Here is a 22,550-nt window from a genome sequence, read left to right on the forward strand (position 1 = left end):
ATGCAATGCTCGAGAACACAACATATTTGGGTAGACACTAATGACGATGTAACGTTACAGGCTAACGTGAAACGAATGGATCAGGCTCAATGGACTATTAAAGTTAGCTTCACGTTATGTTTCAAAACTACCAGCGACCTCAACTCAGGCAACCTGTGTGCCCTCTGAGTGTTCATTATAGTAGGTGACTTTAACATCCATGTTGATGTTAGCAGTGACAGTCTTAGCCTTTTCATTTATGTCATTACTAGACTCAATTGGCTTTTCTCAGAATGTAAATGGTTCAACTCACTGTTTCAATCACACCTGAGATCTTGTACTAACTAATGGCATAGAAACTGAAGGTCTAACAGTATATTCTCATAATTCTCTATTATCCGATCATTTCCTTGTAACATTTGAATTTACTATAAGAGATTACACAGAAATTGGAAAGCCATTTCATTATGGTAGACAGAATTTCAGTCAGGTTTTAGAGTTCATCATAGTACAGAAACGGCTCTGGTTAAAGTTACCAATGATCTCCCCAAGGCTTCAGACAATAGACTTGTCTCTATACTTGTCCTGCTAGATTTTATTACCGCATTTGACACTAGTGATCACAGTATTCTACTACAGAGACTTGAAAGTGTGATCAAGATTGCAGGAATTGCATTAGACTGGTTTGAATCATTCCAGTTTGTCCATGTAAACAACAATTCTTCTATATACACCAAAGTAAGCTATGGCGTTCCTCAGGGTTCTGTGCTAGGATCAGTATTATTCACATCATTCATGCTTCCCTTAGGCAATATTATTAGAGGGCATGGGATAAACTTCCACTGCTACGCAGATGATACTATATGTATCCATGAAACCAGATGAAACTAATCAGCTGGTTAAACTCCAAGCATGCCTTAAAGATATAAAGGCTTGGATGACATGTAATTTTCTACTTTTAAACTCAGACAAAACAGAAGTCACTGTACTTGCCCCTAAACATGTCACAGAGATTCATTATCTAATCACCTAGTTTCATTGGATGGCATTACCGTGGCCTATTGTACTACTGTGAAAAACCTTGGTGTTATATTTGACCAGGATATGTCCTTTAATTCTCACATAAAGTAGGTGACCAGGACTGCTTTCTTTCACCTGCATAATATTGCCAAAATTAGGAGCGTCCTTTCTCAGAGTGGTGCGAAAAAACTAGCTGGACTTAACCATCCCTTAGTTATGCTGCTATAGGCCTAGGCTGCTGGGGGACAACGTATTGAGGACATGTCCTCTACTCTCTCTTCTTTGGCACCAAGTTCCTATCCTCTAATCTCTTATATGTGTATTCCTCAAACAAGCGTCTCTGCGGTGAGAGTTTTCTCCTCTGCAGGAGGCATTGTGAATGTCCAGAGAAGCATCCTGAAAGCTGTGCATGTGGACCAGCTCCTCCACAAAAATCTTGAGATTATAAATTAAGCACTGACATACAAACTGGAACAACATATAAAATCCAGAGAATGTTCATATATTTAATTTTGTTGAGTCCTGCTATCTCTTTCATTTATATAGGATACAGATGGGTAAATCCCTTTATTAAGATTGCACAGAAAAAGTGGATGTTGCAGGGCTTTGTACTTTTTTTTTTATTTATAACAGTCTGCATTTGTTGTTAATGCTTATTCTAAGAATCCTACAAGCACTTTCATATTTTACATATATGTATATATAGAAAGAGGGGGGTATATGTTGATTAATTTGTGGTAACAGTCAGAAAAGGTGTTATGCTTAATGGTGCAGAGACCGTATTTTCTTTTGATAACTACTTTGAAGTCAAAAACTCAGATGTTTCGGCCTTAATGTAATATTGTTTAAATAATTTTATTTTCTTCATGTTAAGTTCAAAACTGTTGATGTTGCAGAAAATGTGTTATGTTTGATTGTACAGGGACTGCAGTGCAATACAAATATACATCCCTCTGTTCTGCTTCTGATGTTTAGCAATGTAACAGTTTTACAATCAAATTCTTTAAAAAAATCACAATATATCGTCATTACTATAGTATCACAGTATATCATATCATTGCCCCTGTATCGCGATACATATCATATCACGAAGATTCTTGCCAATACACACCCCTTCTAAAGACCCATTATCATAAATTTCCCATACAGTCTTAACTTCTGTCCCCAAGGAGTTTCAACCTAATTCACACATTCAGAAGTTCAGTTGCCTTTTTAACGCATTTTGGGATGCCCATAATTAAGGAGGACATCGGATGTCCTTTTCCAGAAGTTTCTTTCATATCTTGGTGGAATATCTTTAACATAAATACACCTTTCCACCTTTCCGAGTCGTTATGGTGCGATTCCCCTCTAAAATGATTAGCTTCTGCTACAACAACCCTCTCTTCTGGGAAGTGTGCTTACACAAACCCTTGGCTGTGTGTAGAGGGGCTCCTAACATGGCTTTGATTATATACAAAGAACTTTCAACATAGAAAGCTGCTTACTTAATGACCATTTCACTCTCAGACCATTCCCTAGTGATGAGAAGTACGGTTCTTTTCAAAGACTGCTCTGATGGTTGGTCATTTAGTAAGACCTAGAGCATTCTATATTAGCCTAAGTTTTGAATGGTTTGTACGTATGTTGGTAAGCAATTTTTCGTTAACTGTTAAAAGCATTGTTTTAATGTTTTTTTTGCATTATGGAAAAATATACAGTTACTATTTTAATCAAAACTTTAAAAGAACAACTACCACAGAACCATAGCAAACCAGTCAAGTAGGTGGTGGGGTGGGGGATCATATGCTGCGATCTTGGGTTCATGGAGTGAGATCTGACCTCCTTTTCCATTGCTGTTAATGTCTAAGGTGGCCATAATGTTTTGGCCATCTGGGTGACTCAGCATTATGTTGCGATAGCAATATAATGTGTAATTCTGTACATCTTACTGCTTTAATGAGCACACTGTGAGAAACAGAAGTTTGTCTAGAACTATGGAAAAAAATCATGTGTGTAAATTGTGGCCGGGACGAGTGTGGTAAGAGAAAAGTTACAGACAATTTTGGACAACATCCCACACTCTAAGTGATGAGGTCCATTTTAGCGCAAACATTCCACACAATACACACCCTTTATAATCTAAAAATTTCTCCAAAAATTATCATTGGCATTGAACAGTGACTGATCAAAAACTATATGACCTACCAAAACATGGATTATACACCAAACACAAGACTTGTGTCTACAGTTTAAAGTTTAAATGATGTTTCTAGGTAAAAGTATGCCTGGGCAGTAGATATTTGAAAAACTCTCTTTTTCATTCTTTATTTTTCTTTGCCCGTCCGATTAATTTCAATGGAAAATGTTTCAGTTTTTCGTAGAGAAAAGTGATAGCAAACCGATCCCGATCAAACCACACATTTTGATATATACCTTGGAATTAAGGGACGAAAAAAGGGATGAAGATGGAAAAAAAGAAGACAAAGAACATGAAACACGCAATATAACAATATCCCCAGCATAGCCCTAAGAAGCTGGCGTTACCCCATGGCCCTAAAAACACACACACACAAAAACAAGCATTGGTGTAGTATGTTTTACCTTTTTTTTTGAGAGAATCACAGATCTCATCAACTCCCAGCCACTCATTTTTCCCGCCAGTGACGCATACCTGTCTCTCATTCTTCTGTATAATGCCTCCTAGGGAAGATCATAAAGTTTGGTGAGTCAAGAGTAGAAACACACATAATCACATGACCAAGCCACAAATAACCCATCAAGGCAGAAAGTTCAAGTGGTGAAACAGATGACAAGCAAAAAGAATATGAACATTCACACTTCCACAAAAGAAATAAAAATTTGTGATGGTCACTGAAATACTTAACACTGACAAATATAATAATAAATACAAATTTACTGAAAATTAACTAATGAAAATCAGACATTGATTTTAAATTTTAAAATTGTAATTTTTGGCACAGGACTCTGAAGCAGCTCCAGAATATAACCAAGCCTCCCCCATGTTTCACAGTAGCCACAGTGTTATTTTCTTTGGAACATTAATTTATGCTTCTCTCTCTTTTCTAGGGGTTCCATAATTTTTCATCATTTCATTCATATTTTGTTTTAAAATGATTGTGTTGAACCGCAATGCGAAAGCAATGTCTGATTGTTAATTTTTGTATTTTTAGATATTTTTACTTTTGTCCATGGCATTTCTAAAATTTTGTCAACATGTATATATAATGTGCTTGGCTGTTAAATCCCTTACAGTAGGAAACCGTCCGCGTCCCATCATTGCAAAATTTGAACATTTTAAACAGAAGGTACTTGTGAAGAGCAAAGGACACGAACTCAAGGGCACCTCTTTTGGAATTAACGACCAATTCCCGAAAGAAATCAGCGAGAGGCGTAAAGTGCTGTACCCATTTCTCAAAGATCATCAGCAGAGAGAAAAGAGGGCCGCGCTTACAGTGGACAAACTCTACATCGACGGTCAGCTGTTCCGGGATGCAAACATCACCCCCTGGCTTTACTGAACGATAAGTATTTATAAAAATAAGCCATGTATATTTTATATATTTGTATCCATATCATAAATGTGTACATTTGTATATATAAATATAAATATTTAGAATAGAAAAAAAACCCTCACCTCATACATTTTAACACAGTCCTGAATCCCTCTCTAGATCAGTCCCATAACTCGACACACACAAAAAAATCACAATCAGCCAAAGTCCTCAAAGAATACATGGATGAGTTTGGACTTGGCAATGGTTGGAGAATCAAAAACCTGACAAAGAGTGAATACACTTTCTTTTCCTCAGTACACCACTCCTTTTCTAGAATTGACTTTTTTCTGTAAAACAATTCTACTGTACAAAGAATCAACACAGTATACACCCTATTATAATCAGTAATCATGCACCGGTGTCCCTCCACCTTCAAATAGGACCCTCCCTAAAACTGTCACCCACCTGGTGCCTCAACACCTTATTACTGAGGCACCCTGAATTTGACTCATTAATAAGGACGGAATGGAAGTGGTATTTGGATATAAATGACTCTCCAAATTTATCCCCATCTCTGATCTGGGAAACAGGGAAAACCATAATCAGATGCAAAATTATATCTTACCCCTCTTACAAGAAAAAACAGGACCAACAAGCAGAAAAAAACCATTGAGGATAAGATTAAAGAATTAACAGAACAATACACCGCAAATCTAAATGAACAATTATGGACTCAACTACAAAATGTGAAACTACAATTAGAAAATATCTTGACAAACAAAACAAAATTCATACTTCAACAACTTAGATACCAAAATTTTGAGCATAGCAATAAATCAGGCAACAGAGAAAAATCTCTTATAAGTGCAATTCAGGACTCAAGGGGCAGACACACTCAAGCACCACAGGAAATGAATCATATCTTTTACAGTTTCTATAAAAAATTATATTCAACAACTACCATCCTGAATCCTGATGACATTCAGGCCTTCCTCAAAAAACTTAATCTACCCCACCTGACTGCAGAACAAAGAAACATATTGGATTCGCCACTGACCATGGAAGAACTATTAACAGCATTAGAAAACATGCCTACAGCCAAGGCTCCTGGGCCAGATGGTTTCCCTGACGAATTTATGAAACATTTCTGGTCAGATCTGGCCCCTTTGTTCCTAAGGACCGTAACAGAAATCAAAAACACAGGTTGCATAAGATCCCAAATGAATACTGCTGCAATTAAATTACTTTTAAAACCAGATAAAGACCCAACACTCCCTTCCAGCTATCACCCTCTGTCATTGATTAATACAAATATCAAAATTATTTCCAAAGCACTAACATCTAAACTAGAGATGATTCTCAATGACTAAACAGGTTTCATCAAAGGCCGACAATCTACAAATAACGTTAGAAGGGTCCTTAAACTGATTAGCATGTCGCAGTGTAGAAACACAGAAGCCATTGTTTTATCACTGGACACTGAGAAAGCCTATGATAAAGTTAAGTGGGCTTTCCTTTTTGCCACCCTTCAAAATTTTGGCTTCAGAGAGTCATTTATCCACTGGGTTTCTGCACTGTATAATTCACCTAAGGCCACAGTCAGCATTAATGGTATCACATCACAAAGCATCACAATGCTATATTCATTGACCACCCTTCAAAAAAATAAATTGGAAGGAGGACTAGATGCACCGAACTTTACAAATTACTACCTGGCAAATCAGCTGCAATACATCACCAAATGGAAAAACCCAGAGGCATATTACAATTTGGGGCTTTTACTAGAACAGGCCGACTGCCACAACATATGCATTCCGGACCTGCCCTTCATTACAATCAACCTTAAGCGTCACAACTGCTTCCAAAACCCCATTATTGCCTCCACCCTGTCTGCTTGGTGGAAAAGTCTAGGGACCACAGGATCCTAGCTGGAACCCTGTGGGTTCTCCCCAATTTGGCACAACCCTGACTTTGTAAGCCCCTCTTCATCTCAGAATTTGGAAGCATAAAGGAATCACCTACCTCCATCACCTCTTTCAAGGGAACTTACTTATGAATCACACAGGTTTATTTGATACATTTGAAATAAGAAATGGAAACTTCCTCCAATACCTACAGGTGACCAAGACAATCAGAAAGAAAATCCCAGTACTCCAGGACTGCATACAGCCACCACAATTCGTCACCAACATTAAAAAAACTCACACCAAAAATAAGAAAACCCTCTCTATAATATATAAGCTGCTATCAACCACCCATTGTATGCATCTACCAATATCAAAATGAGAAGTCTTATCCTTTCTACAGACTTTGATTTCTGGACTCAGATCTGCCAAAATATATTTAAAATAACAAAAAACTCGAATTTGCAGCTGATCCAGTTCAAAATACTCCACAGATCATACACAACTCAATACAAGATGCATAGAATGGGCTTCTCCTAATCCGACAAATGTACGCAATGCACCCAAAACACTTCAGATTCCTATTTCCACGCTCTCTGGCTCTGTTCTCTGGTACAGCACTTCTGGTCACTAGTAACACAGAAACTCGCCTTGTTTTGGACTGCAGAATCCCATTAACCCCTAACTTGTGCTTCATTGATGACCTAGCAACAATCAGTCTTCCTCACCATCTATCACAATCTGTCCTTGTAGCTCTCACCATCGCCAAGAAAACAATCCTATACTGGAAGAACAAACAGTCACTAAACATTTTCCAGTGGTTGAACCTTCTTTCTGATTATATATCATTGGAGAAAATATCTGCTACCTGAAAAAAACTCTGTTTGCAAAAAAATGGTCTGTATTCTGCGACTCCCTCAACCTTAATTTACATCTTGACTTTGCCTGCTCGCTTTTGCCCTTTCTGTTTCACTCACTGTAATGCCATAATAATATTTCTCTTACAGAGATGACTGTTGTTATGGAAAATATTTTATTCCCCTCTACATCCAGGTTCACAAAGGAGGATCCCTGGACCACAACACCCTTCTCACCCTACTCCGTCTCACCCTTGGGTTGACTTCAGGCCCTGAGCAGTCTACCTGACTGGCCTCCCTCTCCCCCACGTGGGGTGGTACTGGAGACTTGCCCGGGGTTCCCTGTGGCTCCAGCACTTGCTCACTGTCCTGGGGTCGTGGTGTATCAGTGGCTGACTCTTCCTGGATCTCCTGGTGGGCTGTGGCGGTCTGGGCTGGCGGGCTCCCTGTCCCCTCCTCTCCCTCCTCTCTGCCGTGCCCTCCTCCCTTTGCCCGGCTCCTCCCCTGGCCCCTCCTCCCTCCACCGGGGACTGGGCCCTTGCTGGTCGGGGGGACCTTCTTCTTCGGGTCCGTGGGGTCCCAGCGGTCGGGGCCGCACCTGGCGCCTTGGGGTTGGTGCCTCATGGTGTGGGGGCTGCCTGAATACCACCCTGGGCATGTCCGGTCGCTCTGTCGCGCTGGGGCTGGGAGGGCTGCGGTGGGTGGGGTCTCTGTCCGCCTTGGGGGCACCCCTGCCCCCTGGGGGGTGGATGGGTGGGTAGGCGATGCCATTGCTCGGCTGGTCGATGTTGGTTCTTTGGGGTTTCCTGGGGGGCTGTCACATCCTGGTTGCTGTGCTGGGCTGGGGGCGGGGATTGGTCAGGGGACTTCCTGAGTCCCTGGGGCCCTCATCCCACCTGTGGGTCCCCTGGGCCGCTGCTGCACCTCAGCCCTGCAGCCGGAGACTTGGCCCTCACTTACCTGCTTCCTAAATTGCACTCACCTCACACTCCACCAGACACTATGTCACTTATTACAGCCATTGCTAGGTACACCACATACACCCAACCCAAGTTTTGAATGCACCTCACATTAGGGGTCCACCCAGGATCGGTCAGGGTCAGGGTAGGCTGCAGGACAGTAGTGTGCTGCAGTCCTCTGACCCCCCTGACCCTCCTGTCTTAATACACCACACCACATCCAGGGTCACAGGGTCACGGTGTAGGGTTTTGCTTCCTCATCGGGGACTGAAGAAGCGCAGTAATAGGTACACTGTCACTTTTCATTATCCCTTGGCAAGGCTGAGGGGACATCTGGGGTCTCTCCCTGGTGGGTGGGGGTTCCCTCTTCCTGTGGTCTCCCTGGCCTGGATGCGATGGGACCGGCACCTTGGCCCCCCTGCTTGGATGGCCCATCCCTTGTTGGGTACTGGACCAGTGCCTGTCTGCGGAGGCTTTGCTGGACTCCCAGTGGGGGGTCTCTCAGCTGGAGGGGTGTCTCTGGTTGCCCTGCGGGCAGGGGGTGGGGTTTTGGGGGGGCGTTGGTGGCGGTGGGTGGACGGGCGACGGTGATTGGGGGGTTTGGGGGACCGCTCTGGCCTGCACCGGCTTGTTCTCGCTTGGTCGGTCTGGGGGTGTTCGTCGTCGCTTGCCATGTGCGTGGGGGTGTGGCATGCCCCGTGGCTATGGTGGTTCTCTGGTCTTGTTACCCATGCGCCCCACACTGGGGTGGGGGTTCTCGGGGCCTGGGGCTTCTGACCTGACTCTGGGCCCTGGTAACGGTCTCACTCATATTTAGGGAATGCCCACATGCATGTGTGTTGTCACCTACCAGTCCATGCTGGATCACATTAAAGAGAATTGATGAGTCCCGGCTATTAAGGGCTGGATTATTCTTTCACTCTATCACTACGTGCACTATCGCAGACTTCTCTCCTCTATTTGGACACCCTTACCCCCCTGGACTCTCTCATCTCTCCAGAGATCTACACAGCACCCCCCTGTACCCAGTCAAACCTGAGTGAGGTGATTTGGGAAGCACAGAACCCTACACACCACCAGTTCCTACCAGCACCACATGCCTCTGTTCCACTGTCTATCCTTCCACAGCAGTGGAAGAACAGCCCTCCCTGCCACACAAGGTACTGCACTCAATAAAGATCAACAGGATAGTTCCCAGGGAGGGCTGGTGATGGTCATACTCATGCACTGAAGAAATAAAATATTCAGCTGTAGACAAATGCAGACAAAAAAACAACAAAACAAACAAACAAACAAAAAATTACAGGACTTGCATTTCTACAAGGACACACACGCACTAAACATACCATGAACGAACTAACATGCAACTCTGGACTTGTTCTGATTTGTCACCTTGCTAGCGCCGTTGGTTTGTTTGACAAGAAACACAACATGCTCCTTCTTCCCTGTGTGTTCATTCTCCTCGGATTGGCTGAGAACCATCATGTTCACTTCACTATTAAAGAATTCTCTGGCAACTGCTTCTATGATTCCTGCAGCAAGTTGGAAGATGAAAGGAAGAGAAATAGTTATAGGCAAATGGGAGGACATGGTGAAAGATCAAGATGGGATTCATCAGTCTATTACAGAGTAAAGCCTGAAATGTTATTGAAAAAACACAGGTTTAGTTAAAATAAGTCACCATGGAGTCATGTGTAATATGTATAAACAACAATTCCTAAAAATGTTTTCTTTTCCCTCCCCATTTCTCCTCCTTTCAATTAATGCTAAGTAATTAGTTATTATAATACAGTTATGATCCATTCGCTGAAGATGGTGTGATGACACCTGATAGCAAGTGCTGAGCTTAAGTTAAAACAAATCTTTTTATTTTTTTAAAAAAAGAGAAAAAAAGACGTGGCTTCAGCAACAGTAAGTAAGGAGGAGCAAGGAGTAAGTAAAGTCTAGTCAATGAGTGTGGCTGTTTTACCAGGTACAATATGGTACAGGTCCTTCCTGTCAGAACAGTAGTGAAGCAGCATCTCCCCATTGCCTGTCATCTCCACTCAAAAAGATGGTGCATTCATTTCCTTAAAAACAGAAGATATGAATCAGACCCATTGAAAGAAGAAGGAAAAAGCTCTGTACAGTTGAGGAACTTCCTGGTTTTACTGATGAACAGATGAGTGGACATAACTATTATTTCTTGTCAGTCACATTTGTTGCTGGCTGAAAACAGATGCAAAACCTTAGTCTTATATTTAGATTCAAGATTTAAAAAGTTTATTTGCATGTGCACAGTGTAGAAACATGTTTCCCTGTAAAATTAAATTCTTCTTTTGCCGTCCACTAAAATGTGAAATAACACAGAAAAAAAAAATCTTTGAATATAAAAGGATACATACAGTTTAATACAAAAATTTTAAATAACTAAAAATTTAGGTCCACCAAAGATCAAGTGCAAGGTGTACTAGATACAACCAATAACACCACGGTCTAGAGGTTCGAGGACATAAAAGAGGAGAGGAAACACAATGTGCAAACAAAGTTTATTTACAACCTGCAAACAAAACCAGTGACAAGTGAACTATTTACAAATACTGTATGTATACAAAGTGAAGCACAGGTTCAGGGTGATCTAACGCCAAAACAACAAACACAAACCCAGCTATCTCACTCCCCAGAAAAAATAAATTAAACCCTAAATTCAAAAAGAACACATTTTACAAACCTGACTGCCTTGTCTAAATAAAGCAGGAGAAAAATAGTGTTAATCACCACTGCTTTGTACTGAGGTCAAACAAAAATATTAAAAACTTACAAAAGACAACCCACTGGCTGGTACAACGGACCACAATCTCAACAAGTTTGAATTTCACAAACAATAGCGCAGGTAGCACATCACGACCCCCTGGCTGTGGAGAGATGGAGTATTTAAGGAACCCTCTAGTGCAGCCAATCCTGGGCATTCACATCACTGGGGTAATTTTCCAATAAGCGTGTGAGGCGGGAGAACTGTATGTGGCAAAGATCCTCACAGTGTGCAAAGGTCTCACTTGTGTGCCAAAAATGTTATAATGAAAATAGCACACAGCTGTTCCTAAAACAACCAAAAAACAAAGACAAAAATAGCAGCTCCACATTTATATACGTGAAATGAGGATGATATTGTCCAATCATTGACTGAATAGCTTGACTTCACAAATGTTTAAATATTTACTACCCTATACAGAACCTTCTTCTCTGCATCTGAGCAGCTGCCATGCCATACAGTCGGTGCATTTACATGCATGTGAAAAAAATTAATTATTGCCTTAATCTGACTGAACAGGAGAACTTAAGTGCATGTAAACACGTTACTCTGATTAAAATCCGATTGGGACACCCAGACAATGCAAGTGGAATTCGTTTTTCTCCGGCATCTATACAGGTGGCGATATGTGTCTTTTCAGCGGGTTAATAGCACGTTAATATGTCTTGCTTTCCAGTTGACCTATTACATCATATAATAAACAAGAGTGGTTCATGCAGCCGACCGGCGTTTCAAACAACAACCAGACGGATAATACTAAATTTTTTAATCGCATTTTTTAATGTGTGCGTTAATTCTGGTGCAGGTAAGATATAAGCTATCCTTCCTTCTTCTGCTGCGACCGGCTTTCTTGGATGTTTTTGTTCCAGGTCACACACCAGCGCAGCAGTTGTTGAGCATGAGCACAGGCATTATCCGATGGAAAAATGCAAAAAGACAGATATTGCCACCTAGTGTGGAGGAGAAGAACAGTTATTCGATTTTCTTGCGATGCATGTAAACTGGGACAAGGACTAAGCTCTGCATGTAAACGCGAGTGATGCAGGAGCACATGACACTCCACCACACATCTGTAGAATGCGATGAGGACTGAATGCCCCAAATTTTATCAAGCGCACCGCTAAAAATACACGACTGTTCTATTTTTGAGACTTGACACTTGGAAATTGCGTCAATATAAGTAGATTGCGTGTTCAGGCAGGAAGTCCCTCACAGTGGATCTGGGATTATTGTCAAAGAAGAAGCATTAAAGTGAATATTTCCTGTCTTGTGGCACACCCCACCTGTCCATTCCTCACCAGTAGGGTGCACCCACACTTTGAGAAGCACTGGATTACAGTATGCATTCGCTGTGGCATCATGTTGATAAGCTTCTGCAATGTCACAAGATTTATTTCCATCCAGTGCTGTATTAGTTTTTCACTGAGACCTTGTATTGATGATGGGAGAGTCTGATCACTACGCAAAGCCTTCTCCTGCACATTTAATTATTGTAAGGTACATGTAGACCTTTGTGTATGCGATAACCTGTGTGAAGGTTTTAAACTTGCATATACCAGTGCAGAGTTGCAGAACATCAGATTTGCATGTTAAATCAACATCACAAGGTTGTCTCACAGCGTACTGCTGGACATAGCGGGACCACCGGGTTCCCTCTGGATTGTTATTGGGCCTGGGAAATGGCATAGACGACAGGGAGCGAAAGCATAAACAAGGCTGCAGAGCATGCCTGCTAACCAGACTGAAGTAGCAGCCAAGCTACGCTACTCAAGACTGTCGCATGCCGATCATCACGGAATCCTGGCTTCATGTGCTAGTCCCAGATGAAGCAGTGCAGCTGCCATGCATTGCTTCTACAAATATATAAAAAGCCTCTGTTCTCCTGAACTTGTGACAATATCTGTTCTGTGTAGACCTTTTTATTTGCCAAGAGAGCTAGCAGAGGTGCTTGTCACTGTGTTGTATACCTCTTGACGCTGTAGGGGAATCAAATTATTAAACATTTAAGTATAATAAATGCACTCGTTGAAAGGGGGCTCCACCTATAAAGTACGCTGTACATTTTAAGAAATTAATCAATTAATATTGGATCAATACTAATTATTAGTAAATAATAAATCTCATCATATCTGAGGCGTCAGCTCTCAGTATAGGGATCATCTATTTACAGCTCACAAGGACCGTTTGACAATGACTTAAGTGAAATATGTGGTTTATTTACAATGGTGTACTGTGAATAATAAATAATATGATGAATAATATAACAGAGTAATGGAAACTGATGAGAATACCAATGAGAACACAAACGGAACCTAATTTCTTAAATTAATTATTTAGATTTGTTTAAAGTTTGTGTAGTCATCACATGCGTCAACTCTGCTCAAATATGAAGGTGATAGTCTACTTATGGGAACACCTTGGATGCTGCTCTGAATAACTGGATCGGGTGACCCAACACTGTCCTAGTGAGCTTGATCTTCCACAGCGGTATCATCAGGGAAACCAGCGTTAAAAAGTATCACAAAGACAAACACAAAAAACAAACTGGAAAAGAACGAAGAAAAAGAAGACGAAACAGACTTGAAAGAGGACAACTCAGAACCAAGAGGAGAGTTCTCCTGTCTGTCGAAGTGACCCCGCAGTGGGTCAGGGGAGAAATAAGATGTTCTCCTACAATGTTAATATTAGCTCAGCTCTCTCTCAGCTCTGTGAAGTAATATGCAGGGTGCATTTATTGTGGCTGGAGACATTAATCAGGCCTGTTTAAAGACAGTTTTACCTAAGTTTTCGCAATATGTACAAGGTCCCATCAGAGGCAAAAACACAATGAACGGGAACTTTTTTTCAATATGAAAGAGGGATACAGAATAATACCCCTACCCCACCTGGCCCTCTCACACTACATCTCAGTGCTCAGTGTCCTAGCCTATAAACCCCTCAGGAAAAGACTCAAACCAGCCAGACAGGGTGAAAATTTGGCCAGAAGAGGCACTCAGCAAACCGCAGGACTTTTTTGATAACACAGATTGGACTGGAGTTGAATGAGTACACTGAAACCGTTATGTTTTCTATTAAGACCTGCACTGACATCATGACAACATCACAATGGACAAACAGATTAAAGTGTTCAACGACCGGAAACCCTGGATAACAGCAGAAGTGCGATCTATGCTCAGGGCCTGAGACTTTTAAAACTTGGGACCAGGATACTTACACCATGGCCAGAGCAAATCTGAAGAAGGGCATCAAAGTATCCAAAAGAGACTATGAAAGGAAGTAGGATGGCCATCTAGGTAACAGCAACCAAAGGCAAGTTTGGCAGGACGTACAGCACCTGATAAACTACAAGGGCAAGACGCCTGACGCAGGAAACGCAGATGTCTTGCTGGCAGAAGAATTCAATCTTTTCTTCACCCCCTTTGACCTCTTGGCATTCCAACAACCATCTGCTTGAGCTGCAAGAACATCAGGTGAGAGGGGTTCTGTAAACTTTCACAAAGCAGCAGGACAGGATGGGGTACTGGGAAAAGAAGTGAGGGCCTGTGTCAGGGGTCCTGATGAGGATTATAAACACCTCCCTAAAACAGGCTATCATCCCACCCTGCCAGAAGCCCCATCATCATACCAGTCCAAGAAGCACATAATAAGCAGCCTAAATGACTACACACTGGTGACAATAACCTCTGTGGTGCTTTGAGAGGTTAGTTTTATATATATATATCCTACCTACCTGAGAACTTTGACCAACACCAATTTGTCTATAAGGCAAATAGATCAACAGCGTACACCGCTGCCACTGTTCTCCATGCTGCTGCAAGCCACACAGAAAAACAGGCGAGTTATGTCAGGATGCTTTTTGTAGACTTCAGTTCAGCATTTAGTACTGCCATCCTCGCCAAAAAGCTGACTGACCGGGACTTCCCATCTGGAGGGTCCTACAAAAACAAATGTATTTTGTCATGCTGACCCTGATGCTCTGTTGCTTGCCAGCCCTAACTTGGCACTTCTTCTACTGTCATCCATTATCCAGTATTGCCTTTTCATGGATTTTACGATTCTGGGCACTTCAACACAGTTTTCAACTTGTTCAGAGAGCTAACTCTTCATTCATTTCAAGAATTTATATTTGTGATCTAGACTGTTGCATAAGTTATACAGAGTGGCTGGATGCAATCATTATCTTATGTCGAATATCAGGGAGCTCTTCAGTCAACATGCCAGGTGGATTACCACTTGAATCGTGATTCAACATATATCCTTGTTCAGTCAACATGCCAGACAGATTACCACTTGAATTGTGATTCAACATATATCCTTCAGATGGTTCCATATTGAAGACATTCAGTGGAAGAAGTTTTCTTAACAAAAAAAAAAAAAAAAAAATCCAGTTCATTCATTGAGCTGATCTGAGTGAACACTGACACAGTCAGTAGCTGTGTTTCCATGACAGTTTTTTTTTTGCAAAAAATGAAAGCGACAATTGTGCTTTCTATGTGTTTACATTGAAAGGTGTTTGTGAATGAGCTGTAACTCTTGTAAAGTCTCGTCTGGTGATATCCCATAATTCTCTTAAACTGTCATCTCGCGAGACTTCAATTTGAGGAAGATGGAGTTCAAATGAACTGGTCACATGATCCCCTGCATCATCTCGGGTGACACCAGTGAGGGGGAATTGCAGAAAAAGCTTTCCAGTGCACTTTTGAAATAAACTTTTAGAAAAGCAACAAAAAAAAAAGGATAACAGGTGATTCCAGGTGTTTCATCCAATTTGGATATTAGCAGCTGCCGCAAACTGCGAGAACCGGAAAGGGGAGAAGGAGAGGAAATGAGGAAACAAAATTGCTCAGTTATGTCAGTCTGAAGCAGTGTTGCCAGGTGGGAAATGACAAATTATCAATTTATCCTTAAAAGGCGACATAACGTAACAGACACCCACATAGTATATGTGTACATATTTTAAACATAATACTGAAACTCCTTACATCATCGGATGTGTTCATTGCTTTGACTGCTATTGAAGACGATGCAGTTTTGGAGTTTGGGAGAAGTTTGTCAGAGGACGAGGCGGAAAGTGTGATTTTTCTATCAACTAACCCAATGGCCTACGTGTTTGAGCCACTGACTAGAAGTAGGGTTGAGAGACCCTTTTTTGTGGAGGATGAAGGAGGTTCAGCAGCTCTGGACAGAGACGGCAGCAGGTAGAGGGTCGGCAACACTAATGAAAGTATTTCTGTTTCAGCTGTTGTTTTCAATAAATTGCCTGCTCAAAAATTTTGATCTCTTGCTCCGATTTCTTCTTAGAACCTTCTTAACATCCAACAGTGCAAAATGCAAACTCCAATTCAAGATTCTTCCTTTGTGCGTAGCTAGCCACTTGCCCTAATCAAGACGTGTATTCAAGAACAGCACATACACGTACAAGGTGAAAGTAAAATGCACTTTCTAACATTAAATCACAACTTTCAGACCATTAGAACATAAGTGCTGATACAAATGCTTGTACACATTATAATAACATATTTACACATATACAAATACAGACTTTAATCCACTACTTTGTGGCACTGAATGAAGCAGTTATGCTCAGTGTTCATATAGAGGTGGACCCTGTAGACACTGCAGATAAGATTCAATTCAATTCAATTCAGTTTTATTTATATAGCGCCAATAACAATACAAATTGTCTCAAGACGCTTTACAAAAACCGGCCTGCAACCTCCAGAGCAAGCCTGAGGGCGAGGGTGGCAAGGAGAAACTCCCTTTAACAGGAAGAAACCTTGAGCAGAACCTAGCTCATATGGAGGGACCCATCTGCCGAAGACCAGTCGGGTAGAAACAGAGAATATAGAAAGAAAAGAAGAGTAGGAGAAAAAGATAAACTAACTTCTGTCATAGATACATATATCAAGCTGAAGGAAACACGTAGAATTTATTGATAAGATAAGATAAGATAAGATAAGATAAGATAAGATAAGATAAGATAAGATAAGATAAGATAAGATAAGATAAGATAAGAGCAACACTTTGAGGTCTACCTTGGATCTAGTGCTAAGCCCTAAGTGTCTACCAACCATAACCCTCTAGTGTTTCTCTCCCTGATGTTCCTTCTAATGTGTTGGGCCTTAATTAGTCAGAATTTCAATCTAAAAATCTCTCACAAAAAGGGATCTGAAAATGTTCTTGCCAATGCTCTGTCGCATACTATGTCATCTAGCCCTTAGAAAGGAGTTGTAAGATGTAGATCCAAACTTGTTTGGATGTATATAGGTGGGGTGTTATGTGACAGGCTGGGTCAAACCTGCTTGTATGCGTGTTTCTCTCTTCCTTATCTGATTGTTGTGTTTATATCTCCTTTTTCACTTACCATCTAAGGAGTCGCTACAATGAGGATGGTCATTTCTGTCCTTATGTGTGGCATACAAATTGGATTGATACATGCTATGCCTAATTACTTCAGGGCCAGAGTACCTCATGATGTACAGGATTTCAATGTTGTGGGGTGGGGTGGGGGATATGCGGGTCTGCCACATCAGCTTCCTCCTCATCATCTCATCATCGTCACCAATGGCAAAGTGGGCTAGCACAAGAACAGCCTCCCTCTTCTTGCCATAAAACAGAGGAGCATGAAGATAAAAATTAAACGCACAGCAATAACACATAAAACAACTGTTAGAAGGTCTGACAAAAATTACAAAATTCACTCATATTCATTATGTAGAGCTTGAAATGTCCTAAAATGGGTAAACTTCTCACTGAATCACTCAGTGCGTTTACATGCACGTGAGAAAAACAAATTATTGCCTTAATCGGACTATAACAGGAGAACTTAAGTGCATGTAAACACGTTACTCCGATTAAAATCGGAGTTCTCATTATCCGATTGAGACACCCAGATAATGTGAATGGAATTGGAGTTTGCTTTGGATAATGCGTGTGCGCATGCTCCACCACTGCTGAACTGGAGTGTGACCCCGGAACAAACACGTCCAAGAAAGCCAGTCGTAGAAGAAGAAGAAGAGAAACGGAGCCGTCTGAGGGATAGCGCGGATCTTACCTGCATCAGAAGTGGCGCAAACATTACGTACAAGATTAAAAAATGTGCCATTATCCTTCTGGTTGTTGTTTGAAATGCCGGTCTGCCGCATGAACGACTCTTATTTATTATATCACGTAATAGGTCACCCAGAAGTCACCCAGAAGTCGGGCTGTATTAACGTATTAATATTAGTATTAGTATTATTCTGCTGAAAAGACACGTGTCATCACCTAGTGTGGAAGAGGAGAACAGTTATTTCGTACCCTGCATGTACCCTGCAAACGCACTGAGTGTATAGTGTCATGTAAACATGTTATAATGTCCTCAGTCATTTTGTCTTATTTATAAAGAAAAATGGAAAAATACAGCTTACTATGCATCGGGCTATGTCTAAATATAAAAATACCATGGTAATGCTAGTTTCCTAGTTTCCCCACAGAGGACCTCTCCTGGGCTACCAACACTGCATCACTGGCATAAAAGACTCAATAACATCTCTACTTCCTCCACAAACTGAGGAAAGCCAGAGCACCAGCCCCCAGCAGAGACAGAGACACCATCGGTAACATCCTGATCAGCTGCATCACTGTGTGGTACGAGGCCTGCACCGCATCCTGCCGTAAGACCCTCCGGTACATAGTGAGAGCAGCTGAGAAGATAATCGGTGCCTGTCTCCCTTCCCTTCTACACAGGGTGAGTTTTTCACGTTATTATGCGCTGGTTTGCTTGTGGGGACTGTGCTGTATTGCTGTGGGGACACACCATAAAGACTCTTTGTGGGGGTGGTTGTTGTATGCTGTTAGAAGTTGTTCATCGTTCTAAATTTCTAAATTTGGGGGGTTTATTGCCGGCAACACAAAAGAGGGAAAGGACAATATAGATTTAAAGGAAATAAGAAGATAAGAAAAAGAGAAGTTAGGATTAAGGAATAAAAGGAAATAAGAGAATGCCTACGAATAGAGAAAAAGTGAAGAAGAGAACAGAAAAGGAATAGAAGAAATAAGAGTAGAAAAGCCTAATTAGTAACATGTGGCGCTGAACTCACATTGTGCAAAGTTAAGTGGAGGGGCCCTTTTGCGCTGTAACTGGTAAGACATATGTATTTCAGCTGCTGTGTGAAAATTGGCTTTATTGGCTTTAAAGGAATTGGCTTAAAGTAAAAATAGGATGAAAAAAAAGAGAAAGAAAGAGAACGCAGGGGGAACGCTGGGCGCAGGGGGAATTTGGAACATTTCGATTTTGTTTAAAGAAAGAGGTAAATTTAGAGGAAAATGGGAATAGAGAATATAAGAGAAAAAGAGGAATAGAGTAGAGGGGTTCTATAGCTTGAGGCTACTAGGGCAGGTCTAGGACCGCTAGAGAGAATCGCCTAAGAAGAAAAGAGAAGAAAATGGGAATAAAGGTTAACAGAGAAAGGGAAAATAGTAGTTAGTGAAAAGAAGTAAGTTGGAAGTTAGAGAGAAGTTAGAGGCCTAGTTATTTGGAGGAGAAATGTGTGATCACATTAAATTTGTATGTTTTGTATTTGTTGTCTGTGGATCCTTGTTGTGTGGGTGTCAACTGGTCTTATGAAGTTATAGGTTTATATGTGAATAAAACGGTTGTTACTAACATCGTAAAATAAGAGATTTAGTTGATAAGAATAATAATACACTTAAATATTTAGTATGTGCTAAAATATTATGAGCCTTTTTAAGGACATTTGATGAATATTATGAGCCTGAGAAGGAGGCTTGATGAGCCTTCAAAGGACGCTTGATAAAATAGGATAAGCCTTTTGTGGGAACTTTTTGGGGGTGAAAATATTATGAGGACATTTGGAGGACTTTGGGAAACTGTGAAAACATATGAGCCCTGGCAAGAGGACGTTATATTCAGAGAAATAACAGAGGAAAGTATTGGCAGGAATGGGTTAGACATATTGAAGAGTTTATTGTATGGAGTGGTTTTCTAAAATGTTAAATTGTTTGCGGTTGATATTGTGTGTGGACCTGGCGTTGTTTGCTCTTACATCTGTGGGGTTGTTTTTGCATCCTCTGAAACTGGCAAATTTATTCATCTGTGTGTTGATTGTGATAAAAAGGGGGAATATAGGTAGTAATAATAATAGTGTATCAATTAAAATAAACATAATAATAATAGAATAGAGTTAAGAGAAGTTTTAATTAGGTTGAATTTGATTACAGGAAAAAAGGGGGGTCCCTACTATGTCAAAGATGGATGAGTCAAAAGAAACTACTCCTGTTGAGGTAGTTCAGGAGAATAATCCTTTAATTAAAGGTATTGCAAAGATGTCACAGAAGAGGGGTGTAAGCGTTGGCCTGAAATCGAGGAACTATGGCCAGTGATAGGAACATTTAATCCAGAAGTGATAAAAACAATACAGGTGCTTGTATCCACATATAAAGGCAGACGAAAAGAGATGAAGAAAAGGTGAAAGACGTAAACAGAAGGGAGCTTGGCATTCTCCAGTTGTTTGAGAAGAGGGGGACAGTAATGGATGGAGATGAAGAAAGACTGTGAAGAGAAGACTGTAGACGAAATGAAAAAGAATGTGAAGAAAACAGAGAAGTTAATGGCGGAGAATGATGCAAGCTTCTCATGTGTAGTTCCAGTACAGAGACCTCCACCGTATAAGAAGGAGATGGTGCTCAGGGAAGTTTATCCTCAGCTCCCAGTATTCAGTCAGGGGGGTAATTATCACATTGAGAATGAGGCTGAGCAGGTTATAGAAGGGGGAAAGCAGAGACGACTAAAAGGATGTTTCCAAGTATAAAAAGAGAGAACACTGCATGTTTAGAGATGTTTAGAGATGTTTAGAGATGTTTAGAGACGTTTGGAGACCAGAGGGAAACTGAGAATTAAAAGGAGGGATTATGGAGAAGAGGATGATCAGAGTGATCAAGAAGAAGCCGTGGAAGGATATGATCCAGCAGTCAGTTTACTGGCCAGAGTGGAAAGAAGAGAAAGTAAACAGGAAGAAGAAAGGGACTGTAAGTGAAATTGAAGGTGAAGTGGAAGTGAAATTGAAGGTGAAAGTGGAAGTGAAAAGGAAGGTGAAAATGAGTACAGTGATGAAGCCTGCCAAGAGAAAATCCTGCTTATAGAGAAGAAGACGACATGTTTTAAGAGAAGCTGAAGATCATCAATGCCGTAGATGTTTGGAAAAATGCACTACAATAAAAGGAGGGGATATTTAGTGACAATTCCTACTCATCATAGTCTCAGAAATCTTTCGAACTATGGCGAGTTGTTGACTATGCCTAGACTTATAGATTTATAGGTTTTTAGAACAGGAACATGTCACATTAATGAGGTGTGTTGAGGTAAATCCAGCTGAGAATTTACCAACTTCAGAAGAGGGTGAACTACATGATGGCGTTCATGAAGCAGAGAAATGCTCAAGGCTAAGGTCAGTGTGAGGCAGACTGGGAACTCATCAGTCCAGTGTGGTGTGTGGGGGATAAGCTGAGTGCTAGTTATACAGTGGTAAAAGCCCAGGGAACAGGATTTTTTGTTGAGAAAGCGTAAGTGGTACCGCAGCCTGCATCAGCGCAGCTTGCTGAATTGGTGGGGTTGACTGAAGCTTGTCTTCTATACAGATTCTGCATAGGCTCATAATGTGTGTCATTTGTTTGGATCAGTGGGGGAAAATTGAGGGTTTAAGAAAACAGATGGTTCTCCAATACAGCATCACACTCAGATAATGAAACTTCTCTATGCTATTATGAAATCTAAAGCAGGATGTGTCAAGAGTCACTCGAGGTAATAAGCGGTGGATGAAGCTGCAAAAGCAGTGACAGGAGCTGAGAAGTTGGGTAAAGTTTTCTTGGTCACACATGGAGTAGATTTGGAGGATGAGATTACATTGAAAGATGTGGTCTTGAAATTGGGGCACCATATTTGCTTGAGCGAATTGTTTGTCAACTTGGCAGGAAGGATGCTCAGTCAGTTGTCAAGTTTCTGAAGGTTTCTGTAGGTTTTTGTAAGTTTCAGTGCTGAGAGGTCATAAGCACATGGGGACTTCCTGATAGAATATCTTTGGATAACAGGAAGGAGTGTGTGAATAAAATTGTGAAATTGATTGGTCCAAAATTGGGGTATAAATTGGGTCTAAATTGGATAGTAGGTTATGATGTGCTTTCAATGTTTGCAAAGATACTGCTGTGCTGTCTTTCCTCCTCCTAGTAGGATATTGAAGGAAGATCACTGCGAGAAGCTGGAAGTTCGGGGATCTGAAGGTTCTGGAGAGAATCAGACACCTGACTATGGATGACAAGAGGGGACTGAAGGACCCTGAACAAGGACACTGTGATGAAGCCTTGTAGTGCCAGTGGGACTCAAAGTGGTGAAGGAATCACAGTGCAACATATTTTAGTCTTGTCAATATTGAGAGTTTGTTGCAGTGTATATCATTGATATGGGTTTGTTAAGAAGGTGGATGTATTGGGACCTCAGTTGTTTTCTTTTTCGGGGTGTTTAAGGAAAGTGATGTTAGGTAGGGAGA

At 41.1% G+C, this 22,550-nt stretch overlaps 1 pseudogene; it reads right to left on the minus strand.

Moving 5' to 3' along the window:
- The window catches only part of LOC125008508, a 48,091-nt pseudogene that overhangs the window by 17,280 nt on the left and 8,261 nt on the right, over positions 1-22,550 (minus strand).

This window comes from Mugil cephalus, chromosome 5 (genome assembly GCF_022458985.1).
Source record: "Mugil cephalus isolate CIBA_MC_2020 chromosome 5, CIBA_Mcephalus_1.1, whole genome shotgun sequence".
Taxonomy (NCBI): Eukaryota; Metazoa; Chordata; class Actinopteri; order Mugiliformes; family Mugilidae; genus Mugil; species Mugil cephalus.